Genomic DNA, 17,308 nt, shown 5'->3' with positions numbered 1-17,308 from the left:
AGAGCTCTGTGAGTTTATCCTACTTGTAGTTTATTTAGCTTCTTAGATATGTGGACTAACATTTTTCAATTGATTTTAAGAACTGTTTCTTTCAACTATGTTTTCAGCCCTTTTATTTCTTTTCTCTCCTTCTGAGACTTTATTAAATATATGGTGCTATGATTAATGCTCTCACACAGATCTCTGAGGCTGCTGGGTTTTTGTTTTTTCTTTCATTCTTTTCTTTCTGTTCTTCAGACTGCATCATCTGAATAATCCCATTTTCTTTTTTTTTTATTAATTTTATTTATTTATTTGACAGAGAGAGATTACAAGTAGGCAGAGAGAGAGAGGAGGAAGCAGGCTCCCTGCTGAGCAGAGAACTTGATATGGGGCTCGATCCCAGGACCCTGGGATCATGACCTGGACTGAAGGCAGAGGCTTTAATCCACTGAACCACCCAGGCACCCTTGGACATATTTTAAATACCTGATTTAAGTCCTTTGCCCAAAGGTTCCAACATCTAGGTTTATTTAGCAACAGTTTATGTTGAATGCTTTTTTTCTTCCTGTGTTTGGGCCAAACTTTATTTCTTTGTATGTCTGATAAGTTTGCTGCTTGAAACTGGACATTTAAAATAATATAATATGGCAACACCTGAGACTATATTTTGCCCTTCCCTAGGGTTTGTTGTTATAGTTGTTTGCTTATAGAGTAACTTTCCTGAGTTAATCCTGTAAAGTCTGTATTCTTTGTCATCTCTGGCCAATAGTATCTTCCCTTGGTTAGCTAATGATTAACCAGAAGTTTCTTTAAATGGCTGGAATCAATAAGTCTTCCAGCTTTTGCTAGTGGGGTCTGTGTGTGTTTTGAATAATACTTTTAATGCTCAGGCAAGTAATTTATAACTCTGCTTAATCTTTACTTCCTGCTTACAAAGAGCCTCAAGATCAGCTAGTAATGAGAGCTTAGGGTAGGGTCGTCTTGGGTTTTTCCTGGGCATATACACAGTCATGTGCCTGGCTTTGTTGATTCCCAAGAATGTGTTAGAGATTTTCAAAGTATCCAAAGGACATCTCATTCCCTGCCTTTTCCTTTTAACTTTTTAAAATCAGCTTCTTAACTCCAGCTGCTATTATGCCTCAGGAAACTGTATTGTTAAACAACTATGACTGATTGTCTTCAACAAACACTCCCAGGAAAAAGGCTGTTTGGAATGACAGAAGTCTGAGTCACAGACAAGCCTTGCAACTGAGCATTTCTAGGGAACCACCAGAGAGGTCAAATAATGACAATTCTCTGAGAAAGGTGTTTTGGGGGAACCAAACCCATTCTGCCTCTTCCAGGAGTTGCCAAGCTGCTGCTTTTCACTGTGTTTGAAGCAGCTCTTTCTCTTCAAGACTTTTAAGAGTTTTACAGAGGAGAATGGGAGTAGGACAAATTAAAACCCCACAAATCTTACTGTTCTTACTGAGATTCAGCCATTTATCTTGAAAGAACACTTCATGGATTGTTGCCAGTCTTTGGTAAATTTCTAGAGTTTTGAAAATGTTGATTGTGGCAAGTTTCGCCAGTGTTCTTGTTGCTTTTACGAAGGAGCTAATTTTTAGATGTACTGACCCTGCCATTCCAGCTGATGTTGTCTTCTGCAATATTTAAACTTATTTAAAAAATCCATAAACATGTATAACTTTTATTTTATTTCATTAAAGATTTTATTTAATTTGTCAGGGAGAGAGAAAGAGAGAGAGAGAGAGCGCGAGTTCACAAGCAGGGGGAGTGGCAGACAGAGGGAGAAGCAGGACCTAGGACTGGATCCCAGGATGCTGGGATCATGATGTGAGCTGAAGGCCGATGCTTAACTAACTGAGCCACCCAAATGTCCCAACATGTAAAAATTTTAAAATAAAAACAAATGATGCATCAAATAAAGTAAACAAAAACATAAAATAAATGTTGACAAAGTTCTAGAATCTTAAAAATACTGTTTCTCTTTCTCTGTAAGTTTGTGGCACAGAACAAATTCTAATGTCTAGAAGGGTGGTTGTGGATCCATGTGTCCCAAGCATAGGGTTTCCAGCTAAAATATAGGATTCCTAGTTAGAATTGAATTTCAGATAAAAGCAAATAACATTTTAGTATAGGTATGACCCAAATATCAAATGGGATATAATACTGACATTTCATTAGTTATTTGTCTGTAATTCAAATACAACTGAGAATTTGGGGTTTTGTTTGTTTTTGCTAACTCTTGCAACCCTACTCACTAATAATCAAGTTCTCGGACTGCAAGGAACAGGGAAGTTTTCCTGGCTCAGGCTGGGGGAGAGTTCTCAGAGCATGTTTCTGTTGTCAGCTAAAGTTATGATGGAGTTAAGACAGCCACTGATTGAACTGTGGCTGGAGAGCAGGTGACTTTCCAGCTGTGGGGAAAGGGAGAAACAATGTGATCTAGAGGGAGAGAGCAAGAGAGAGAGAGAGACAGAGACAGAGACAGAGAGAGACAGAGGGAGATAATTACATGGGAAACTTGCACTTTCTGTTTTAAAATTTTCTGTGCTACTTGGCTATCTTACAAGTAAGCATTCCTTTAAATTTTTTTTTAAATTAAACTTGGGGTTTCCTGGGTGGCTCAGTCAGTTAAGCATCTACCTTCAGTTCAGGTCGTTATCCAGAATTCTGGGATCCAGCCCTGCATGGGGCTCCCTGCTCAGCAGAGAGACTGCTTCTCCCTCTGCCCTTCACCTCACTCATGCTCTCTCTCTCAAACAAGTAAATAAAATCTTTAAAATTAAACTTAATTTTTTAAATCAAAGTCTTCATTGATGTATAAGATTTACAGAAAAGTGCACAAATCATTAGTATGTATCTCAATACAGTCTCATTAATGAATTCTTGAGTTTATCTTAATTAGAACGACATTCATGTTTTAACCAGATTTGAGATGGAGCATCTAGCTTTGCAAGCTTTTTTCTTATACCTTTCCTAGAATCCTTACTTCCTGCAGAGACCTAGTTGCTCCCACCCCAGCCCCCAGGATTTCTCTCATCTTAAATCTGCATACTGAAGTGTCTCCCCACCCCCACCCCGGACTATTACATATCAACAAAATGGTGGTTTCAATCATGATCTGTCTTGATCTGGATGTGCCCTGTCTCCTCAATTTTGCTGTGATTTCCTTGTTTTAGGAACCAAGTGTGTTTATCTTAACACCCCCACTCCCTGCATTATGCTCAAGGGTTCAATGAGTTTTGAATGACAATGGTGATGACTGGCATTGAGGCATAATGTATAGAATTAGCTCCTCAGTAGTCCTTGGATTGTCCAAGCTTGATTCCAGTAGAGTCAAACCGAGAGAATTCTCCCGGAGTTCCTTTCAGGCCTAGGATTGTTTTCTGTTTTGGTGGGACGTGGTGGGACAGGAGGCAGAGCCATGGGTTTTGAGCTGCTCATAAAATACTTCCTACATCGCGGCCAGTGCCAGTCTCCCATCTTTTCCCAACCTCACATGGGAAGATTGTGATGAAGTAATAGGCAAGTTCCAAACAGTTGAGGCTTATTTGGAAAGCTTTGCCTCCAGAGAACTAAAAGCTGACGACCAGGTGAACCCTCAGATTATGAGGGCTCCAAATTTGTTTGATTTAAACAAAAAAAATGTATTGTTGACTTTAAAAATGTAACCAGAAAACCAATACAATACAGCTTAAAGTGTTTTCAGTAGGCTTTCTTACCACAGCATCCCAGTTCCTTTAGAAGATAAACAGCCTTAATAAAAATGCATTAAGAGATTTTTGTCTTTAAACTTTTAGAATTTTGTTCTTGAGCTTTTAAGATGATCCTTGTTAGTTTTGTTTTCTTTTCCTATAAATTTACCCCAAGTTTTATTCTATTCTTATTCTCAGGCGCCTCATTCATATGTGTGTCAAGACTATAGGAATTGAGTTATCTCTATGTCCGTCAGGTATTTTGCATTGTCTATTTATTTATTTATTTATTTATTTTTTTCAGCGTAACAATATTCATTGTTTTTACATTGTTTTGTTTTTTAAGTGGGATCCACACTTGTAGCTTTGCAGTCAAATGCTCTACCACTGAGCTATACCCCCTTTGGTGTAGCTTTGATGAAGTTCTAGAACATAGGTGAGGTCCGGAGCCGATGACCAAGAAAAAATTCTCGAGACATCTTTGGTGCAAAAGGGTATTTTATTAAAGCACGGGGACAGGACCCGTGGGCAGGAAGAGTTGCTGCCCCAGGGATGTGAGGAGTGGTCCATTATATACTTGTAAGTTGGGAAGGGGTTAGGGATGGTGTAAGTCTCTAAGGAATTTTGGAGGCAAGGTTTCTAGGACGACCTTGAGGGGCTAGCTATTGTCTGGGGAAAAGATTATTCATTACCAGCAATAAAACCTTCTTGTGAGACCCTTTAAATGTATATCAGTGGGCCATATGCATGGGAATGATTCTCAACACTATCTTGGAGGTTTAGAAATAAAGTTTGCTAAAAGAATTGTTAAAGTAGACTTACAGGATCCTGGTTGGGGTAGGGGTCAGTCAGACTAGGATTGTCCTTTGCCCTTAGCAAAGCTTCAAGGTGAGCATAGTTGAGTCCCTAGAGGAGGGTCACTCCGCCTGTTTCAAGGGCTTGTTAGTAGGTAAGGAAATTTAATAATTTTCTTTTGCCTCTGTTTCCCACATCAGCTTGAACTCAATGTGGGGCTTGAGGCCAAGACCTGAGCTGAGATCAAGAGTCCAACGCTTGACTGACTGAGCCACCCAGGTGTCTTTTTAATTGAAATCAGATGTTTTCCTCAACACTGAATGTATAGAGTATCTTCCTAACTACGAATTGGGGAAGAAGCTCAGGGATGGACCATTAATTCAGAGGATATTTTGCTGCAAAATCCATTTGTTCATAATCCACTCTATGCACTCCCCAGACAAGAGCAGTTTTCTTCCTTGTCTAGACACACCTTTCCAATCAGGCTTATTCCATAAATCAGGGAGGCCTTTGCTTCTAGTGGTAAGGAAGAAAATTCTTCATAGCATTCTGTTGTTGGTTAAACCCTGCAACTCCAGCTGAAACCAGGGTGGTTTTTCTATAGAAAATCAACACAGGTTATATTTACTTGAATCTTTTCAAGAGCAACAATACTTTCCAAATATTCTCACAACCTCAGGGGTCAGGCTGCCTGCGTCCAAGTACGTGTCTGGAACTTAGCAACTCTAGGTCCGTGTGATGAGTTTTTTTTAATCTTTTCTGTTCCCTCGTCTATAAAATAGGGATGATACAGAATGGATGTCATAGAAGCATGGTGAGGGTCAAAGGAATACTGAGGTAAAACACTTGGCACACAATGCAGCAGAAGCTCTACAGATGGTAGCTATTGTTTTCATGGTCTTTGGCTTCTTGTTCAAACCCAGGGAGTTTCTGAAGATAAAGAAGTTCATGGAAATTCCACAGTCACGGAGAACTACCATCACGTCTTTTAAACCTCTGTCCTTAGCAATACTCCTCTTTCTGTTAAGGCCTTACTATTTTGCCAAGTAAATTGCAGTTATGTCTTCCCACTCGCATCCCACAAATAAGACCCTTCTCCATTTCTTGTGATGAAATATGGCAAAATCTTCCCAGCAGAGAGCTACGAAGAAGGGCTGAAAGGGAACAAGACCAAAATAAACTAAACAACCTTTGTCTTTATTCCAAGTATTTCTGGCAACACAAGACTAGTGTTAATACTAGTTAAACTGAGGGCATTCAGAGAGATACAGGGAAACACTTATCTTCACGCTGAGTTGAAATTTTCATCCCAGCAGGGTATATGCACATTAAACACTGTGACATTAGGGTGAGCTGCTGGTACTCTCCCAACATTAGCCTTCCTGCTAAAAGAGGCTGAGGAATTATTGTGAAAGTCTTTTTTTTTTTCCTTTTAATCTGCATAAATTTCAGGCAAGATACACCCTGGGGGTGAATAGAAGTACTATGAGTCAGAGGGCAGAGAGCAAGACTTTGCATGACCACAGAAGTTAAATGTACCAACGAATACCACTAACAATAACTAATAAGCACCCCTGGAAAATTATCGCAAAGGTTACCCAGACAACAAATATGTAACAGGGCTGATGACATATGGCCCAGCAGGTGTGTAAGTCTGTCACGTCCTGGGGCAATCAGCCCAGATGAAGAAACCAATGGCGACCTAAAGCTCTTATATTCACGTTTTCTCAGGCAATGAACAGCCTTGTACATTTTGACAGTAATGGGATTAATCCATCCCTCGTTTTGTACAAAACTATTTATTAAGGGATGGTCAAGATTAAGTCTGATGAATTTTCTCTTCGGATACTTTTCCAGTGGACACTTTTGCGCTTCACTTGCTGTCTTACAAAATTGTGAGAAATCAAGGAAGTTGGCTGCAGCCTGTGGAAGCTTTTGGATTTATTGTTAGAGGGCACATCAAAAATACATAACAAATGCTATTGTCCACAGTTGTGCCGTGAACAACGTATGCAGCTGTACATGATGACCCCGGAGGATTATCTGTTACTGAGTTTGAGAGAGAACTGAGTGTGTGTAACTCAGCCTCTTCCTCATATTTGGGATCTGCCTTTCTATAGAGAGATCCTCTATATTGTAAATTGCCCAAGGGAGTCCTCCTTCCCCTGGAGGATTACAGATTTCCAGCTCTACCTATGACTGAGTAGGTAAGTTTAATTCTGGGATATAGTATTAGAAAGCCTTCCTTTGCCACAGGGGTAAACCTCATTCTCCAAACAGCTTGCTCCTTTTGGCCTTTATCTGTCTGATTCGCAATTCTTTTCTCAGTGGACTCGGAACATAGGCAGAGATATAGACAGTAAGATATACTGACCCTTTAAAGCCCCAAGCTTCATCATTTATTGAGCAACTACCATGTACCAGGTCTCTGATCGCATTGTCTCATTCCATCCACACTATGCCTGTGAATTTGGTATCATTATTCCCATTTTTTAAAAAGATTTTATTTATTTTTTTGACAGAGATCACAAGCAGGCAGAAAGGCAGAGAGGAGGAAGCAGGCCCCCTGCTGAGCAGAGAGCCCGATGTGGGGCTCGATCCCAGGACTCTGATATCATAACCTGAGTCGAAGGCAGTGGCTTAACCCACTGAGCCACCCAGGCGCCCCTCATTATCCCAATTTTATAGAAGAATTAAGGTCAGAGACCTTAAGGGATCAGGCTGGGATTTAAGCCCACAGTCCTCTAATTCCAAAGCTTTTTCTACTCTTTCTACTCGGCTGTGGTTTCCAAATAATTTTCAAGGGCAGCACACTTCTTTTCTAAAAATGAAATATTTGAAGCCAAGCACAGGACAGAAAAGCAGGGGCGCTCCGGGCGTTCTGCAGGGGGCGCTCCGAGACACGTCTCTGTTTCCCACCCTCTGTTCCCTGTGGTAACCCCTCCTTGTCCACACTGGCTTTTCTGAGCAGCTGGCAGACCGACCGCTTCCTCTCTGGATGGCTAAGGGATCTTTGTAAGGAGGTTGCTCAAGCTGCTGGGACTGCCAGGAAGTGCGTGATAGTTCTCAGTTGTCAGGCCCAGCGAAAGCCCTAGGGAGCTGCCCGCTAAGCAGCAGCATTCCTGGGAACCAAACCCCTGCCTCATGGGCTCTGCGCCTTGGGCTGCTCTGGTCCTGGCCTGCCAGGCTGTGAGGACAGATCCGTGAGGACAGCTCGTCTCTCCTTAAACTTACCCTCAGGCCAAGCTAGGCTAATCCTTCCCAAAGGGCTGCTGCAGGAGGGAGGGAGGGGAAGACAGGAATGGGCAAATCTTCTGAGAATGGCCCCTCAGCCGTAGGGCATCCGGATGGGAAGCAGGACAAAGCAAGGAAGAACAGACAGTCGCAAGTGTAATTCTTCCTTTATGTGCCAGCGAAAGGTCTAACACCTGCATCCTGCAAACCCTGGGGACGGGCTTGGCCGTGGGGGCAGGTTCCCTACTGCTGCCTGGGCTGGAGGGAGTATACTGGGGAGTTCGGACTCACTGTCGAGATCGTCATGGGGATGGCGTACACGGATGCCCCTACCCGGGGGCCGAGCTGGCTTCAGTCACGGGAGAGCTCTCTGAGTGTTTTTTCCCTTCATTTCCTTTCAGGGGAGAATAATTTCTGAGCCTTTCCAGTAACCGAGGCTTTGTTCAGTAACTAAGAAACACGGCTCTACTAATTATTCTTATGACTCTCATCTCAGACAGGTTTTGCATTTCTTAATTAAGCAGAGACTGCTTCCATTTCTTAAGGGCTTTGTGATTTTAATTTACATTTTGATGGATTCTACATTTGTAAGCTCTGATGATGTTTTTATTTATGGACTAAGACGGTCGCGGATCAACGGTGCCCTTGCCTGTCCTTGCACGTGGGCTTGGTCTGAACAGGGCAGAGGGCGCAGCTGTCCCCTTCAGGAACAGGGGTGAGGTTCAGGGGTTTCCTACAGTGATGATCCTCAGTGTGTAACAAATCCGTCCAGCGATCTGATGGCTTAAAAACACCGTGCTATCTTGCTCATGATTTTGTGAGTCAGATTTAGAAACAGAACGGGGGACCCTCTGGGGGCTCTCCAGTGGCTGCTGTTGGATGTCAGCCTGGACGGGATCCCTCCCAAGGCTCGGAGGAGCAGGGGGTCCGAGGTGGCTCACACACATGGCTGACTCCGCCAGGGCTGACCAGAGGCCCACATGTGGCTTCTCCAGCCTGGCGGTCCCAGCTAGTCAGACTTCTCTTTGGTGGCAAGGGCAGATTTTCCAGGACAACCACCCGAAGCAAACCAGGTAGAGGTTGCAGAGCCTTTCCTGGCCTAGCCTCAGAAGGTCGGCTGCCTTACTTCCACGGCAACCTGTTGCTTACACCTGCAGCACTAAGATACGCCCAGGTTCAAGGGGGGGAAGTTACACAGAGGGACATGTCTTGATAAGAGGAGTGTTTAGAAATTTTCACATGCTACCTACATACCCTAGAATAACAGCACCAAGAGAATTAGACTACTCCTCTCTCCCATTAATTTTCCAGCCCATTAAGTACTGAATTTCCACTTACTTTTCCCTTTGTCCTATATAAGATAGTTTATCCGGTTTTCTCTCTCTTTTTTTTTTTAACCTTTAAATTCTCCGTTCATGGAGAGAAAAAATATACATCTCTGCTATTTATCTACTTATCATTTCATGTAACGAATGTGTATTATGTGCTTAGCATTGCACTAGAAGGCAGAACTACAAATGGGGGCCACCCCCAAGGTATGGCCCATATGGCAAAGTGAGAAATGGAGTCATGTGTTTTCAGCCTTGTGCCGCAACTTGCGATCACAATGACTATTCCAGGAGTGAGAACGATGTTGTGGAAATTGGAAGGCAGCAGTTATTTCTGAGACTGAGGAAGAAGGAAGGAGAGGCAGGGTTTAAGGAGTCTCAACGGGGCCAATCATCGTGGCTGTTTCAGGCGTAGACCTCACAGCCGCCTGTAGAAAGAGATTCATTCTGGAATGTTTTACTTTCTGCTCTCTGCCTACAGGTCTGTCTGGGAGGAAATGGATGTCAATAGATAATATTTGACAAGAAATGCAAGACTCAAGGTCTAATGTAGTTATAAAGTAGTTCAAATACATAAAAATCTGGCTTTGCCATGTCTGGCTTCTCTTCGCTTTTAGTAAACTGCAAACAGCTCAATGTGACCCAAGAAATGTCTGAATGAGCATGTCTCTTTTCCTGTGGTCAAAGATGGGAACTGATCACTGTGCTGCTGAGGCCCTACCATGTGCCAGGAATGTGCTAGCCATATGAGATGAGTGGGGGAACCGGATATAATGTAGCCACCTTGCTTTCAGAACATGGCTCTCTTTTGGTCCAATGTGTCAGATCCGAACTTGTGTAAAGTACTAGAATTGATTAATATTCAACTCAAAACCAGGTGGGAGTATTCACTTCTGGAGGGAATCTGACTTGGTCTGAATACTGTTAAAAATCGTCCATACCATGTGGTGAGTCCTGGAATGCTAGTGTTCATGCTGGGACCACTGAGACTTTCCAGTTCCCCGGGCTTTAGTGTAGACTCCCTCCGTGCAGCCTGTTGCCATGTTAGATGCTGACTTTAATAAGAATGCAGAGAGCAGAAAGCTCCACGGCCCCAGTCTTTCTTCCAGGGGTCATGGAGGATAATCAACTGGCCATTCGTAGAGCGTGCATGAAGACCAGCCTCCTTCTTAAAACTAACAGACTTCAGGTCATAGAAAAATCTCTATGAACAAAGAAACCCTCAGCGTTCTATTCCCCATCATTCTTCTGATTAAAATAATGACTCCCCTCTCTTTTGGTGAGAAGTGTATCTTAGTCTATTTTTAGATGTGTATTTTACATTGTTCGCTGTGACTCACCTTGTTTTCAAAATGTGTATTCAAATCTTTTTTCAGAAGTGTGGTTACTAGTGAGTCTTCTTTTGCCATAGATTCTGAAAGATCTGGAAAGATGGAGTGGGCAGAGAAAACTGGACTTCATTCACGTATAAAGAGAAAGCCCAGAGGCATCTAGGTAGCTCAGTTGGTTAAACGGCTGCCTTCGCCTCAGGTTATGATCCCAGAGTCCTGGGATCGAGTCCCATGTCAGGCTCCTTGCTCAGCCGGGGCCTGCTTCTCCCTCTTCTTCTGCCCTGCTGATGATTTCTCTCTCTCTCTCAGTCTCCCTGTTTCAAATAAATAAATCTTAAAATAAATAGATAAACAAATAAAAAGAGAACCTAAAACGGGTATTTTAAGAACTGAGGTTGGGTAGTACCTGGCTGTGGCTGGTGGTCAGCTCCTGCACTTCTTCCCACAGGTAGTGTTTATAGATTCTGTAAGGGCAAAAGGCATATTTCAAAATTTCTGAGTCTTGAGCCTTTGGACAAACTGTCACCTGTCGGACCTCAGGCCCCTGATCCTCTGCTGGCAGAGACTGTAGGATTAGAGGTAATGGTAGGAAAATTGGGGATATTGGCATTTCTTGCTTATTTCTTACAACCTTCCAGAAACGGAAGTCTTGGGGACAAATTCAGACGAAAAGAGGCTTGCCTGAATGCAGGAAGGGAAGAAAATAGAGTTTCTAATACACTCTTTCTGCTTGTAACCTGCCATCTAAGTTGACTTAAGGTCCCACAATTTAGACATTTTCAAGGGTAAAAAATCCCAATTTTGGGCAAAATTGATCCCCTCTCCCTCCCAAAAAAGGTAGGGAAGAAAGAAATGTAGCACTAGGAGGTAAGACTGAAAAGATTGAGACAAAAGCAAACGTGATTCTCATCTCCTCCCCTTAATAGCTCTTGCCACGTCTTCACAAGGAAAGAGGCGCGATGTGGCTTGGACGTGCCTGGAATGCTGGGATTCCCATGGTGCCTTCTCTCCTCTGCCCTGCCCCCCCCCCACCGTCACCGCAGGGCTGCTGTATCAATTGTCTCAAAGTGGAAGCCCTACAACTTCGTGCTTGAGGGGGGAGAGCAGAGAGAAGCATTGTGAGGGGACAGGGATGGTGGGACACGGAGACCTCATTCAGATATGATTGCTGTTAGCCAGTACTGACCTCTGGAGTCGACCAGAGGTTCCAGACTTGGCTGATGGAATTTTGGGATATTCAGGCTCCAAGGTGGTCTTGAGGTCGTAGAATCTGTACCTGTAGGAGGTGGGCTGCTAAATCCAGCAGGTACTTCAGTGGTCAGAGGTGGACAGAGAAGCCAAGAAGCCAAGAAGGCAGGGAGACAGGGGAGGTCCTCCGGGAGAGCAGAACCAGGGATGGCTTGGTCATAGTGATGAGGGAACAGAGGGCTGGCTGAGGACAAAGCAAAAGCTGACACCCTCCAACTTTCCACCACCCCCACTCCTGGGTGCGACATATGTGACATTCTTTAGGAATCTCCCACCCAACTTAATGTTAATACCTTGCTAGAGGGCAAAACGACCTTGGCAATGGCAAGGCCTCTGGTATCCCGTATCTTTGCAGGTCTTCTTTAGCATATGAAAGTTCTGTTGAAACTTTACTTTTCCTTACTTCCCCCAACCCCATGGTACATAACTTGCCATCCCTCACAACCCGGGGCAGCAGCAATTCCTGCCCACGGGGCCTGGCCCTTGCTTTAATAAACCACCATTTTGCAACAAAGATGTCTCAAGACATTCTTGGTCATCGGCTCTGGACCTCACCCTACCAAACCTCACCTATATTCTAGAACTTCATCAATGGGAAGTGTCCATGCTGTTTCCATCCTTCAGGAAATAATATGTGCTAGGGACCAGCAGTGACAGTTTTTATTGGATTTATCTTGGTTTTTTTTTTTTCCCCTTGATGTGACTTTAGGTTATTTTTACTCATGAAGGAACTCTGTATTTTGTGTTAGGAGGAGCATATTTTGAATAATGTGTTGAACCTGGAGTATGGATGGTCATTGGAACAACAAAGAGGTGGACTGTGGAAGCCAGTATTTGGGTAGGTGTCAGACCGTGATCTTTCTCCTTTTCTTTCTTTCCAGCAGGGCCATTGTTTTGCTTGAAAGTGACTCAGGTAAGGGGAGTCTCTTCCTAACTTGAGGGACAATACTGTTGTCACACACTTAGTGTGGTAATCCCATTCCCTCTATCCTTTGCCAATGGTTGGTTTTGCCTATGGGTCTGAATTTCATTCTAGCTGAAGAGTAGCATGTAGTTCTCTTCTAGATGAAGAGTAGCAGGTTTATGAGGTAGGTTTCTTTGGAGACGAGGCAGAGTGGGGGAGTGGAGGGAGGAAGAGAGATAGATAGAGCGAGCAAGAGTGAGAGTGAGAAGACACAGCTTCTTTTGCTACTGGAAGTTATTTCTGGATATAACTCCTGGAATGGCCCCAGCCTTCTTGGATCTATGAGGTGCTCTCCCATGGACCATCTGATATGGAAAGAATCCTGGTCCTTGTTGGTGTCACTGAGTCTGTTTGACCCAGCTCCATATTTCTTGTGATGGAAAATAATAAACTTTTCTTATTTTTAAAAGCAGTTGAATTAGCACTTGTAATTATTTGCATTCTAATTCCCACGGAGTATAAAGAAGGAAACCTACAGGACTGATGGCAATTATATTCAGAATCTGTGTCTCAGGGCTGGTAAGGGAAGGTCTGACAGAAGAGCCCTATGGAGAAATAACTTTCCTTGCTTGGTAAAAAAGTAGAATAATGGTGTTGTCTTCCAGAAATGACAATACAAATTGCAGCAAAGGGCTATTTGCCTTTGAAGTCACTGAATGCTATTTCTGAAATAAACAATACATGGTCTGATTAGGTTTTTGGAAGGGTCACTTCTGAGGAGATCTGTGTCATGTTTTTCTTTTAGAAGCTCTTTTCCAAATAAGGAGGATGGGAGACAGGTCATTTGTTTTTCTTCCCCCTCCTTCATAAGAAAGAAGTTGCCTGCATCTTCACATGAGCTGATGAGAGAATAATCTCAATAAAACCTCTAACTTCTTAAGAGAAATTTCTCTCTGCTGCAAAGTTCCAGGCAGCTTACCTGAATTAGATCTTTCACCATCAGAATCCATACATCGAGGGGAGAACAAACAGCTACTCTTCCTAGCCCCACCTCCCAATGATTGCCAGCCTACTTTATGTAAGTAAAATTCAGATTTAAAATTCAAAGCAGGAGATACTACTCAGCAGAGAGAATAAGCTACAAGTATTTTCAACAACGCAGATGCGTCTCACAGACGGAAGCTGGACACAAAAGAGAACCTGCTATGGGATCCCTTAAAGCACCAAAGGAGGACAGACTCATCTCCGATGTAGGAAGCTGGGACAGTGGCTGACCGCCTTAAGGCAGGGATACATATGCTTCTTCTTCTTTTTTTTTTTTTTTTTGAATTTAAATTTTATTTTATTTTATTTTTTAATTTCTTTTCAGCATAACAGTATTCATTGTTTTTGCACCACACCCAGTACTCCATGCATGGTCCCAGGGTCCTGGGATCGAGCCCTGCATCGGGCTTTCTGCTCAGCGGGGAGCCTGCTTCCCTTCCTCTCTCTCTGCCTGCCTCTCCGCCTACTTGTGATCTCTCTCTCTCTGTCAAATAAATAAATTAAATCTTAAAAAAAAAATACCCACCACCTGGCTCCCCCAACCTCCCACCCCCCACCCCTTCAAAACCCTCAGGTTGTTTTTCAGAGTCCATAGTCTTTCATGGTTCACCTCCCCTTCCAATTTCTCTCAACTCCCTTCTCCTCTCGATCTGCCCATGTCCTCCATTTTATTTGTTATGCTCCACAAATAAGTGAAACCAAATGATAACTGACTCTCTCTGCTTGACTTATTTCACTCAGCATAATCTCTTCTAGTTCCATCCATGTTGCTACAAAAGTGGGGTATTCATCCTTTCTGATGGAGGCATAATACTCCATAGTGTAAAGGTATCCAAATTGGCAATGAAGAAGTCAAGCTCTCTCTCTTCACAGATGACATGATTCTTTATATGGAAAACCCCAAACACTCCATCCCCAAACTACTAGAACTCATATAGCAATTCAGAAATGTGGCAGGATACAAAGTCAATGTACAAAATCAGTTGCTTTCCTACACTAACAATGAAAATACAGAAAGGGAAATTAGAGACTCGATTCCATTTACTATAGCACCAAGATACCTGGGAATAAACTTAACCAAAGAGGTAAAGGATCTGTACTTGAGGAACTGCAGAACACTCATGAAAGAAATTGAAGAAGACACAAAAAGTTGGAAGATCATTCCATACTCTGGGATTGGAAGAATAAACATTGTTAAAATGTCTATACTCCCTTGAGCAATCTATACTTTTAATGCCATTCTGATCAAGATTCCACCAGTATTTTTCAAAGAGCTGGAGCAAATAATCCTAAAATTTGTATGGAATCAGAAGAGACCTCGAATTGCTAAGGAAATGTTGAAAAACAAAAATAAAACTGGTGGCATCACGTTACCTGATTTCAGGTTTTACTACAAAGCTGTGATCACCAAGACAGCATGGTACTGGCATAAAAACAGACACATAGACCAGTGGAACAGAGTAGAGAGCCCAGATATGGACCCTCAACTCTATGGTCAAATAATCTTCGACAAAGCAGCTAAAAATATACAGTGGAAAAAAGACAGTCTCTTCAATAAATGGTGCTGAGAAATTGGACAGCTGTATGTAGAAGAATGAAACTCGACCATTCTCTTATACCGTACACAAAGATAAACTCGAAATGGATAAAAGACCTCAGCGTGAGACAGGATATATATGCTTCTGTCAGGGGGTGTGAGGGAGCCTTCTGGGTCGCTGGAAAGGCTTTGATTCCTGATTTGGCTGTTGGTTCCATGGGTGTGTATATTTCGTGAGAAGTGACGGTGCAGTGCTTTGGGGTATGTGTGTGTGTGTGTGTTATAATTCAATAAAAAGTTTGCTAAAAAAATTTACAAAACCCACCTTAGAGGACATCTACTGAAATCTACCTGTTTAAATTAAGAAAAACATGAGGCAGCAGAAAAAGAGAAGTTAGAGCTACTGCTTGATTTCTCTTTTGTATTCATTTTGTTTACCTGAAAGCTGTTCAGACACATGTTTTGGCCAGGGCTGCTGTTATAAGTGATAGAATCAGAATTCCAAATAGCTCTATTTCATAGGGGATTTGACTGAGTCACAAAATCTAAGGAAATGTTGACACAACGAGCCTGGGAAAGGGCAAGGATGCAGGTGGGTCCCTAGAACGACCAAAGTCAGGTTCTCAAAGAGCAGGAGAACACTCTTCCTCACCTCTGCTGCTCTGTCTGTATGTTGTGAGCTTCCTTCTCCTGGCTGGCACAGACTGGATAATTCCACCTGGCCAGGTGGGGAAAAAAAAAAAAAATCCAACTCTGCTGTGTACCTTCTAACTTCAGTCACCAGAGGGAGACTGTCAGCCCAGAGTCCTAAAATCCCAAGCTAGGGAGTTAATAGCCTGCTTTGGACTGGCTGTCAACTCTTGTACAAATGAACTGTGATTGGGTTTGGTGGGTCATGTAAAAAAAAAAAAAATTACACACACACACACACACACACACACACACAGAGAAACATATAGAAGTTGCCGTGAGAAACATGGGTGGGGTGACTGGCAGTTTCTAGCAAAACAAGTATGGTGAGTGTTGGGCAGCCAAGTCCTATAGATCTTCGCTAGAACTCTTAGCCTTGTTAGTTTCCACAAAAAGATGGCATTTCTATAAAGAATAGCTAAGAGGGTTGTCTGGGTGGCTTAGTTGGTTAAGCAGCTACCTTCGGCTCAGGTCATGATCCCAGGGTCCTGGGATGGAGTCCCACATCAGGCTCCTTGCTCGGTGGGGAGTCCGCTTCTCCCTCTGCCTGCCTTTCCCCCTGCATGTGCTCTCTCTCTGACAAATTTAAAAAAAAAATCAAGAAGAACTAAAAATTAGAATTAATTATTCAAGATTCAAATAATGTTTCATATTTGCAAAATATTGCAAATACTTTCCATTCTTTTGAGCAAATGTATTGAGAAGGCCAAGCACCAGGCTAGAGGGGACTGTGATTTTTCTTTTTTGTTGTTGTGCCAGAGAGACCCTTGTTCTTCGGGATTCCTAAGGATGAGGGTCTCTCTTAGATGTCAGAGGTGCCTTGGTTCCTGGGCACCATGAAGAATGGTTGAGGATTCTTTAATAGCATTTCTGAAGCATCACCTATGCTCTAAGCACTCTGCCAGTGATCAGGGTATGAAATTTCAACACCCCGTTTCCTCCGGTTTTCTCAGTTTCACCAGAAGCTCTTTGAATCCTGTCATCATCTCAACCCATGGACTCAAACCCTATTTAAGAAAAGTTTCTTTTTTCGGAACTGGCTGGGCAATGTTTACCAAGCCTCTCTTATACCCTTCGCCTGTTAACCAAGAGCATATGTAGGGACATGATTGCCAGGGGTAGGGGGTCAGCAGACCTGGCTTTAAATCTTGGCTCCCCACTTGCTAACCGTGTCACCTCATGACACAGTCACTCACTGTAAGCCTGTTTCCTTGCCTATAAAATAAGAGTAATACTAAAGCCTGTGTTGTCTCAGGCTATTGTGGGCATCTAGAGAGGTTTTGTGAGGCTTTCCATATACAGCGCTCTGCCCTTGACCTAGCACAGAGAGGGAGGGCACTCAATCAGTATTAGCTACCATGGGATGTTAATGTTGCTGTAACTTGGTATTCTGCCTTTGTGTTTGACTGTGGGCTTGTACCTGTTAGACTCTGGGCTCTTTAGGGCAGGGGCTGAGTTTTACTTTTCTAATGCCCCCAGCAGTAGCCTGATGCCTCACTAAACATGCAATTAAT

Source organism: Mustela nivalis, assembly GCF_964662115.1.
Source record: "Mustela nivalis genome assembly, chromosome: 2".
NCBI lineage: Eukaryota > Metazoa > Chordata > Mammalia > Carnivora > Mustelidae > Mustela > Mustela nivalis.
Note: the sequence above shows the minus strand (reverse complement) of the source record.